Source organism: Papio anubis, chromosome 9 (genome assembly GCF_008728515.1).
Source record: "Papio anubis isolate 15944 chromosome 9, Panubis1.0, whole genome shotgun sequence".
Classification (NCBI taxonomy): Eukaryota; Metazoa; Chordata; class Mammalia; order Primates; family Cercopithecidae; genus Papio; species Papio anubis.
The window spans coordinates 120513087-120523640 of NC_044984.1; the positions used below are offsets into that span (position 1 = coordinate 120513087).

The 10554-nt window shown below is 37.8% G+C and overlaps 1 long non-coding RNA gene across 1 annotated transcript; it reads right to left on the reverse strand.

Moving 5' to 3' along the window:
* Positions 1 to 3333: 3333 nt before the first annotated feature.
* On the reverse strand, positions 3334 to 6363 carry LOC108581247. The gene is made up of 2 exons (XR_002515912.1): positions 5347 to 6363; positions 3334 to 4165 (listed from the first exon to the last, which is right to left on the reverse strand). It is a non-coding gene; the product is annotated as an uncharacterized LOC108581247 (long non-coding RNA).
* Positions 6364 to 10554: the final 4191 nt, after the last annotated feature.

A 10554-nucleotide genomic window follows, 5' to 3' on the forward strand; every position in this document is an offset into this window, starting at 1 on the left:
AACTATTTTTATAAAGGATCCACAGCCAAGTCCATTACAGTAAAAGTACTAAAATTCAGAAACAATTAAAAGATTTCAAAAGAAGCCAAAGAAAAAGACAGATTACCTTCATAGGAACAACAAATAGACTGACATCTGACTTTTCAACATAAACAATGGAAGACAGTAAACAGTGAGATGATATCTTTACATGGCTGAAAAAAATGTCAATCAAGAACTCTGTAACCAGTGAAAAATATCCTTAAAAATTTTGAAATAAACATATTTTAGACAAATAACAGATAAAAAATTTATCACAGAACCACAGTAATGAAAAGTCTACTGAAGACAGAAATAAAAATGATCCCAGATTTTAGGTTAGAGGTGCAAGAAACAACAAAGAGTAGAAAGGGTAAAAATGTGGGTCTACATTTCAATGAATAATGACCATGTAAAACAAAAATGAAAATGGCTTGTGGGATTTAAATACATGTAGAATTAAAATACAAGACATAAACAACATTTATGTCAGGAGGTGAGTACATGGAGATAAACTGTTCTAAGACCCTTTTATGGTCCTAGAAGATATGAAAATTATCAAAACATATTCAACTTCCATAAATCAAACATGCTTTTTAATGTCTTGGGTAACAATTAAAAATATAGCAATAGAATGTAGAAGGGAATATTAAAAGTAATGGAGTTAATATGGGAAACAGAATAATAAAAATTTTGCACTATAAAAGAAGGATAAAAAAGAAATGAAACAAAACAGACTAGACAGATACAAAGCACATAATAAAATGGCAGTATAAGTTTATATTGGCAAACATATAACCTGTGAACAGACTAAACTGTTCAATTTAAAGATATTGATTTTCACTGTGAGTTAAAGAGAAAAACAAACTAAATGCTGTTTATAAAAATCCATAAAAATGGGAGTGGCCTTTGGGAGATTTTATGGTGCTACTAATACTCGCCACCATTTTGTTACATAGGTAAACTGTGAATATCACTTTGTGATAATTTAATGGACAACACATTTTTGTTCATACACATTTTTTGCATGTTTATTCTATATCAAAGTATTTTAAGAAAAAATTCTATATAATGTTAAATTCTAAAATTGTCAATGATTTAAAAAATGGAAAAATGTGCTAAAAATGTGCAAATAATTGTGTCTCTTACACTGAACCACTTGTTCTATATATTTTCCCAGTGTTTCTGGAGTATATTTGATCATATATATTTTCAAAATAAACGTTAACATTTATATATCCTTTGAATTAACAATTATTTCTCAGGACTATAATAAAGGATGTGAGTAATGATATTAGGTTGGAAATTATCAAGAACATTGTATATTTTAGAGAATAATTAGAATAAAATACAATAGGAGATTAGTTAAGCACATTGTGACCTTAGCACATATTGGAATATTAGTTATTAAAACTACATTGAAAAGTAATTTTAAAAACGTAAGAATTTTTCAAAATATACCATTAAATGAAAAAATAATCTATAATAATAACAGCAAAAGGAAAGACTAGCACGGTCTTTATGGTGTGTCAAGCAGTGTTCTCAGCATTTAATATTAACATTCTAGTCTCCACAACAGTTACATGAAGCAGGTACTGTCATCCGCACTGAACAGGTGATGACACGTGAAGTATGGAGAGGATGAGCAACCTGCCCAAATTTGCAAAACTTTCAGGTGGCACACTGCTGCCTCTCTGTAAATGAGCATATGCAATAGGGGCCAATCCCAGTTTCATCAACTATTATTTTTTTCTAGATAGATAGTATCAAATAAAAACAGATCTAAACTTAGGTAAAAAGACAGTTTACTGAAAATGATGATTTAAATAAGAACCAGCCGGATGAGGGAGAAATGCATATTGCAATAGGGAGGATCTTCCCATATGAGATTTGCAGGCATCTCAAAGGCCAGGCAGAAAGGGGACTTTTCTTTTAAAGGGAGGAGAAAACAAGGCTAGAAAGAAAAGGCTTGGCAGAAAGAGCGCTTTTCTTTTAGAGCAGCGGTTCCCCAACCTTTTTGGCACCAGGGACTGGTTTTGCAGAAGACAGGTTTTCCACTGACCAGGGTTGGGGAATGTTTTGGGGATGATTTAAGTGCATTACATATGTTATGCACTTTGATTCTATTATTACATTGTAATATAGAATAAACTAATTATACAACTCACCATAATGTAGAATCAGTGGGAGCCCTGCATTTGCTTTCCTGCAACTAGACAGTCCTATCTCGGGGTGATGGAGACAGTGACAGATCATCTGGCATTAGATTCTCATAAGGAGCGCAAAACCCAGATCCCTCGCATGTACACTTCACAGTAGAGTTTGCACTACTGTGAGAATCTAATGCTGCTGATGATCTGATAGAAGGCGGAGCTCAGGTGGCAATGTGAGCGATGGGAAGAGGCTATAAATACAGATGCAGCTTCCCTCACTTACCTGATAGTCACCTCCTGCTTTGCGACCTGGTTCCTAATAGGCCATGGATGGCCAAGAAGTTGGGCACCCTTGTTTTAGAGGGAGGAGTAAACAAGGCTAGAAAGAATTAGGTGTCATGGAGTGGGATGAGTCAGTGGATTGATTGGATGATTGATTAGGAATTACTTTTTTCCTGAGGTCAACTGAGATTCAGGAGGGGTTATTAGAAGCATTCTGAGTTCTAATGCTTAAAGGTGAGCCAAAATTTGTGACCCTGGGGAAGGAGAGAAACCTGACTAAATTTTGATCGAGTCAAATTCATGGAATTTTTATCCAGACTGGTTGGTGGGGTCACCGATTTGGCTAATCATTTACCAGACAATGAATGGGAATTTGGAGGATCTGTGTCTGCCCTTGTCATGGGAATAAAAGAGGGTCATTTGTAAATTATATCTAAGTCATATGGGGAATGGCAGTTCTTTGCAGTAAACTCTAGGAGTCGGGGGCAGGGGGAATGGTTTGACCATTGCTGTTTTCTGAGAACATTTCCAATGTCCATGCAGTAAGACACATATGTACATGAGATTGCAGACCATGATAGGCAAAAAAGAAAATTGTAACATTAATTGCAAGTAGTCATTTGGGGTGATGGAATTACAGATTATTTTTCCGTTTCTTTCTTTTTTGTGCATGTATAGTTCTATCTGTGTGTATCTATCTATCTGTCTGTCTATCTATCTATCTATCTATCTATCTATCCATCCATCCATCCATCCTATCTATCTTCTATTCTCTCTCTTTCTCTCTCTCTGTCTGTCTCTCTCTCTCTCTTTACCATCAGCCTGTTTTAGGCTATTATATTATCAAATGAGAAAACAAATGTAATTAGGAACACAATGATCAGCACATAATAAGTAGGCAAATGTTATTTCTGGCATCATCATGTCCATAAAACTAAAATAATGTGAAAAAGTCTTTTTTTTCCAAAGAAAAAAAGAGGAAAATCAGTATTCTATAGACCCTCCTGCCAGAATTTCCTCTTATGAGAAAAGCAAAGCCCAGACCCTGAGTACTCCCTCTCTATCCTGATGACTGTGAAATCATTTGCAATAAATCTTCTCTTGGACATTAGGCGCATGTCTGGGGAAAGGCAGTGGAAGACAGGAACATATTCCCATGACTATTGTCATGACTTGACTAGGAAAGGTTCTTTACACTGGCAGGTGCAGGCTTGTCTCTGACAGAGCCCTGGTATTTTCTTCCATCCTGAGACCCTCGGGGAAGCCTTGGCTGTGTCATGGCACCACCTGGCCACCTGTGGATCTTTTCATTATGCTTTGGAGATTGGTGCCAGTGATCTTTCTGTTCTGGCTGGCATTCCTGGAAGTATTTCAAGGGCTGGTTTTAGGAGCCCACATTCTGAAATGCCTGTCTCAGGGTTTTGTTTTCTTTCATTTTGTTCTAAATATTAGAAGGAAAATATTTCAAAGGTTGCTTGGATTTGCAGTCCTCACGAGGGAGATGAGTCTGATAACTCAGTACTTTGTTCAGAAGTCCAGGAATGTGAGTTCTAGGGAAAGTCTTGATACATATTAAGGAAGCTAACGAGAATTTTGTTCTTGGTCATATCACTTCAAGCTGATGTTGCGCAGCTGGCCACTTGGGACAGTGTCTCTACTTGGGCTTGAGTGAGTTCATAGCACAACTGGAAATGATGATCCAGGAGCTATCCCTGAAACCAAATGGGAAGTAAGAAAAGAATATGAGCCTGGACTTTGGAGCCAGTCAAATAATCCTGAGTTTATTCAAGTTAAATAATATCTCTGTACCTCAGTTTCCTTATCTGTAAAATTGGTTTATTAATCTGCACCTACCACATGGGGCTCTGGTAAAGATTAAATGAATTATGACATGCTAAACGTTAGGATAGTCTACTGCCTGTAGTAAGTTCTTATTATGTGACGGTCACTACTAAACCTAAGCATGTGAACAAATGGCCCCCAGTCAAGTAATTTTAAACAGTGTTATTTGTTGTACAATATCACATGTATCTCATATGTATACCTGAAAATTCCAGAGTGGTCACTGGTGCCTGTTTTCCTTTAGTATTTTTGTCTGTTTTTAACCCCACCCCAGACTCCTGAGCATTCATGCAGACTAAAGGTCGCTTTTAAAACATAACAAATGTGAGAGATATCTTCCTGTTTTTATTTTTTAAATGGGAGAGTCTTTGGTGGTATAGCAAAGTATTTTATCATTCCTACTAATTTGAAAATGAGGTTGTATAACCCACTCTGATTGTATCTAAATAATTGCTGCTCCTGCCCCATTTCAGTGTCTGGAAAAGAGATAATTGGGTGCTGCACACTAAGAGCATGTTAACGAGGGCAGATTCGATGTAGCAAGAGGGGTTCTTTTACTAGACTAATTGAAAATATCAGTTGGTGATTGGAGGACATTGGCTCGTGACTTTGGGTAAGCACTTCTCACAATTAATAGTGACTAATGAAAACTAAATAGTACAATAAATCCTACCACTGATAGTCTAAGGGGAAAAGTCATTGGCCCGAACAACCCTCATATAAGAACTTGGAAGCAGCACCAATAACAATTTTATAGGTGGGAACAGTAAAGCGTAAGGGTTAAAGCTTTATGGTGTAGCCAGACTGCCTCAGGTCATATATCAACTTTGTCATTTATGAGCTGCGTGACCTTGGGCAGATTACTTAATCTCATTGGGCTTCGTGTCCCTCATGTATACACGATGGTTTATAACAACAGCACCAAGTTCATATGACCAAGCATATGTTGCCTATGAATATTGTTAGGGAAGGTGTATCAGTCAGAAGGGCAGAAAACAAGTAGCACATTCAAAGACAGTAACTGGAATGAGTGAATATAGGGAATACTCACATAGGTGTGGACAAAATGAAGGGAACCAGTGAGAGGGGGCACAACACACGGGACCTTCTCCAGTGAAGCTCTCTTCACATGCAGGCTGGAAGGGCAGAAGTGGGCGAGATTGTCACACCCCGTGAGAGTGGTGGCCGTGAGAGAATGGCTACCCAGTGGTACTGTGCGCCTCCCCAGAACAACAGACATCACCAAACCATGACCAGCAGGGAGGGAGTAAGCAAAATAAATTCCCTGATCTCTCTGTGCTCTTGTCCTCCACAATTCTGCTGGCGTCTCCATTGACTAAACCTCATCAGAAGTCGAGAGAAAGGGAAGCCAGGTGATGCTGTACAAAGAAGTCAGTCTGCAGAGCACAGAGGAGGGCGGGGAAGGGTGAAAAGTGAATCTGGAGGGGGAGGTAGGAACTATCTAACCCAGAGGACAATTGTCTTCATGAATTCAGCTATAATGGGCACGCAATCAACACAAATAAATAGAGGAAATGTTGCCAATATAGTTGCACACTCTTTTCTAAGTGTTTCTCAATGGATGAAAATAGCTTGTACCATCCCTTCCTTGCTTCATAGGGGACCATTTCCTACAGTTCAGCTAAAAGCAGAAACGTTGACAATTCTATCAAGAACAACATGCGCAGAAGCACAAACAGCAGCTAGTATTTCTGTAATGCTTTATCATTTACAAATGCTGTAGTCCATTAAATCACAATTGAACCTCATCATAACAATGTTTTAGTTAGATATTTAGAAACATTTATACATGAAGAAATGGAAGCCTGGAGAGCTTACTTGGCTAACTAGAGGACATTATGTTAAGCAGAATAAGCCAGAAACAGTAAAGCTAAATACAGCATGTTCTCACTCATATGTGGTAGCTAAAATAAAAGTTTATTTCAAAGAGGTAAGAAGTAGAACAGAGAAGAGCAGAGACTGGAAAGACTAGGTGAAGCGAGGGATAGGGAGAGATTCATTAAAGGATACAAAATTACCCAGATAAGATTATTATACATTATATGTATTGAACATCACTATGTATCCCATGAATATGTACAGTTATGATGTGTCAATTAAAAAATAACATAAAAATTTCAAAAAGAAATAAAATAATGTTAGATCCAATTTTAAAAAAGACTACCGTGTATTTTTTTTAAATGAGGTAACATTCATGTAACGTAAAATTAACTATATTAAAGTAAACAATTCAGTGGCATTAAGCAGATTCACAATATAGTACAACCACGTTGTAAATCTACACCCTTCCCAGTCTTAATTCCTGACGGTTTTAAGATACTGTGAGGTATTGTCTCATAACAAATCTTGTCATCACGGTCTTCATATATTCTGTTTACTCCCAAAACATCATAATGAGATATAAGTTTTAAAGTAATCAAGCAACTTGAATATCTTGCTGAAATAAAATTGTTGGCTGAAAAATTCTAGAAGTGTTTATGAGAGAAAAGTGAACATACATTAATTTCTTTTTTTTTTTTTTTTGAGACGGAGTCTTGCTCTGTCACCCAGGCTGGAGTGCAGTGGCATGATCTCAGCTCACTGCAACCTCTGCCACCTGGGTTCAAGCGATTCTCCTGCCTCAGCTTCCCAAGTGGCTGGGATTACAGGCACGTGCCACCATGCCCGGCTAATTTTTGTATTTTTGGTAGAGACGGGGTTTCAGCATCTTGGCCAGGCTGGTCTTGAACTTCTTACCTCGTGATCCACCCGTATTGGCCTCCCAAAGTGTTGGGATTACAGGTATGAGCCACCGTGCCCGGCCTGATTTCTAATTTATACATCCCTACATCCAATTCATTTCCTCAGAATTGCCTTTAACGTGAAACCAAGGTAGGTGAGAAGAAACCTTTGCAGAAGTTCAACGAAAAAAGCCATATGTGTTCTCTCTTATATTCTCATATGCTTCCTCTCCTAAAATTGAGGAAAAGGGTAATCTTTCTCTGTGCCCATGTACTTTGTTTTATATTAGTTTTTGTTGCTAAAAATCACTTCCACTTCTGAGAAAATGGCTTCAGAATTTATACATTTCTCGCCTTTCTTAAAATTGAATATCAATTACTTTCTCTTAAAAGGTTTCAGAATCTATTAATGGGAAGCAGTCATCAACCTTTCATGGAATACTGTCATCCCTTAAATGCAGCTTTCGGTTTTACGAGTTTTAATGAAAATGATCACGTAATCCATAACTTATCTCTACTATAAAATGCTGTAGACCAATAGTAAAATTACATATTAGCATAAAATTGATATTCAGATAAGAGACATTGGATGAATCCTTGGCCAAAATGAAGATTGTGTGACTCCGCTCATTGTTTCCAAATCCACAACCATTTTGGGCTTAATTAACTCCTTACACAAGTTCTTTAGTGAGTGACTGACCTATTGATTAAGCAGTTGAATGAAGAGAATGCCAATAGCCTAATTTATTTATCTTAAGTAACAGGATACATCCATGACTCATAAATGTACAAACAAAGGACTTGCTTGTACAAAAAAAGGACTCAGAAGATGTAGTTCTGGGGTTAATGATTTATTTTCATCTATATCAACATTGTTGATAATGTAAGATGTTCTTAACAATGGGTCATGGACAAATGAACAAATAAAAGAGGACCTTTTATACTGGAAGGATGTGTATAACTTATGTAATTAGATAAGTTAGCCAAAAATGGTTGCAGATTTGGATACAGACAACTTATCAGGATAATAATGAAAAGAGCAAGAAATATGCACTGGCTACAGTTTAAAATTTTTAATCAGATGTGGTATCTTTCACTTCACTCTAAAATAGGGCTCAGAATTGTGGTTCAAAGACCACAAACCTGAATGTCTGAAGACGATAAAACAATGCTGACTTTACCCTCACAAATTGTTTTCATAAGACATTGATGGTGTTCACTCAGTGAATAGTTACTGAATACCCGTAGTGTGTCAGGAACTATAAAACAGGTTATTTAGGATGCGATGATGAACCACTCACTGAGAGTGATCTCGGAAACACAAAATGAAAATTAAGCAAAGGAAATCCAAGTTAGAGAACGATGCAGGTTACAGAGCTGAAGATGATGTAAACTTGGCAAAGCAATGCTCAGGGTTATTGTGTCTCAGGTCTGGGGTCAGACAAACCTGGTCTTGAATCCCAGAGCACCTGTCTGGTAATAACTCCTTAGTTATTTCATCAAAAAAATGGGTGCTCAAGTTTCTCTCTATGTATTCGCAATTGTCTATATCTCTTTTTAGTTCTCAGTATTGCTTCATATATATTTCAGGCTACATCATTAGATGCTTTCACATTTAGAATTGGCAAGCTCCTACTCCACATTTTTTGCCTTCTTAGCACCTTGAGAGTGCTTTGAACTTTGATCTGCTTTTTAGCAGCTTTCTGTTCAGATGCACAGCACTCTCTCCTGTGCGGTTGAAGAACCTGGCAATGTTTTGAGAACAAAGTTGGAGGGTAGTGTTTACTTCTCAGTACCTCCTTGCTCTTCAGGATTATGGCCCCTCAAGTGTTGGCTTCCTTGGCAGCTGTGAACCCAATATTTGTCTTTCCATCCATGCGGAATTCCTAAAAGCCCTGCTGGATTCTTATGATATTTAATTCAAAACACTCTGGAAACACATGCCTCATAAACCCAAAAGCAACTTGGCAGATGCGTCGCCAAGCGGGGATGCCAGAAGAACAAGTGTGATCGCTAATTTCGGGCAACCTGAAACAGCATCAGAATTCTAGATCTATCTCATTGCATCAATCTAATAGGTTTTGTTAAAAAGCCATCTCTTTCTCTCATTCTTGAGCCTTCATGCCATGTTCTACCATAAATTGAGAAGATGGGAAATATGTTATCTAGATAGTAAAAACCCAGGTCAGATAGACAGTGTTCTAGTGTGTGACTGAAAATTTTCCATTTAGTACCGTAAATGATGAAGTTTAGGTGAACAAAGGGGCTTGGGAATGTTTACCCTGCACAGAATTAGGGGAGAGAGTAAAAAACAGAAATAGGAAAGAATTTACTCCAATCATTCCCTATTATCTGCTTTTAAATAATTTCAAATTACCAACGCACTGCTCTCCACTGCTGAATTATGATTTCTCTGTATGCACCCGCCTCTTTCTGTCACTAAATTATCTTTTTATTAATTGTCAGGGAAGTGTTGACTTTTGTTTAACTCACCTCTTCCAGAATGCCCATGCTGCACAGAAACTCACCAAGAGAGGGGCATTTGCAAGACAAGGACCACCATCACGTCTCCCGGTATCATGTATTGTTCTGAGATATTTGGGGAGATAAATGGTTTTTAAAATACCGTTTGTCATGTGTAAGGGTGCGAATGACTCTGGGATATTAGACAAAAAAACCTGACTACGTTTGAGAAAGGACTCAAGTGCTTCTTCCAGTGGGAATGGCTTTATTTATTTATTTTCAGACACAGTCTCCCTCAAAATTAGTAGATTTCTGTGACTCATTCACTGTGCCTCAGGTTCCTATCTACACGACGAAGATAATAGTAATACCTATTGCCTAGGATTGTTGGAAGTATTTAATGAGATAGTGCATGCAAAGCTCAGTGCTTGGCACACTCCTGACTGGCCTTTCTCTTTCGTGATCGTGTCAAGGTAAGAACAGCTTCAGAAATTTTGCACTTCTCATTCCCTCTGCTTGGAATTCTCCTCTTTTAGTCTTTGCACAGCTATTTCCAAGTTTTATGATTGTAACAGCACTTACAAGCATCTAAACTATTGTTTATGTATTAGTTTTCTTGTCTTCTCTCACTAGAATGCACCTGCCTGAGGGTGGGGACCGTATCTGTTTTGTTCACCTCAACAATCCCAGTATCTGCAAGAGTGCTGACACATAGGAGCTTCTCAAAAACAATTTGTGAATGAGTGAGTGAGCAAGTAAATGAATAATTATTTTTATGAGGGTGGAGAATCTTTGTAGTCATGACGGTTCCAACAAGAGTGAAAATGAGAAAATTATATCAAATAGCATTTTTCAGAGTAATTTGTCTTCCTCTCCCACACACCTCTTGAGAGAGTCTCCTTCTAGTCTACATTCTTTGACTGTTTTTTAGATAGGGTCTCACTCTGAAGCCCAGGCTGAGTGTGTGATGTGATCACAACTCACTGCAGCCTTGATCTCCTGGACTCAAGCAATCCTCCCACTTCAGCCCCCTGAGTAGCTAGGACTACTGGTGT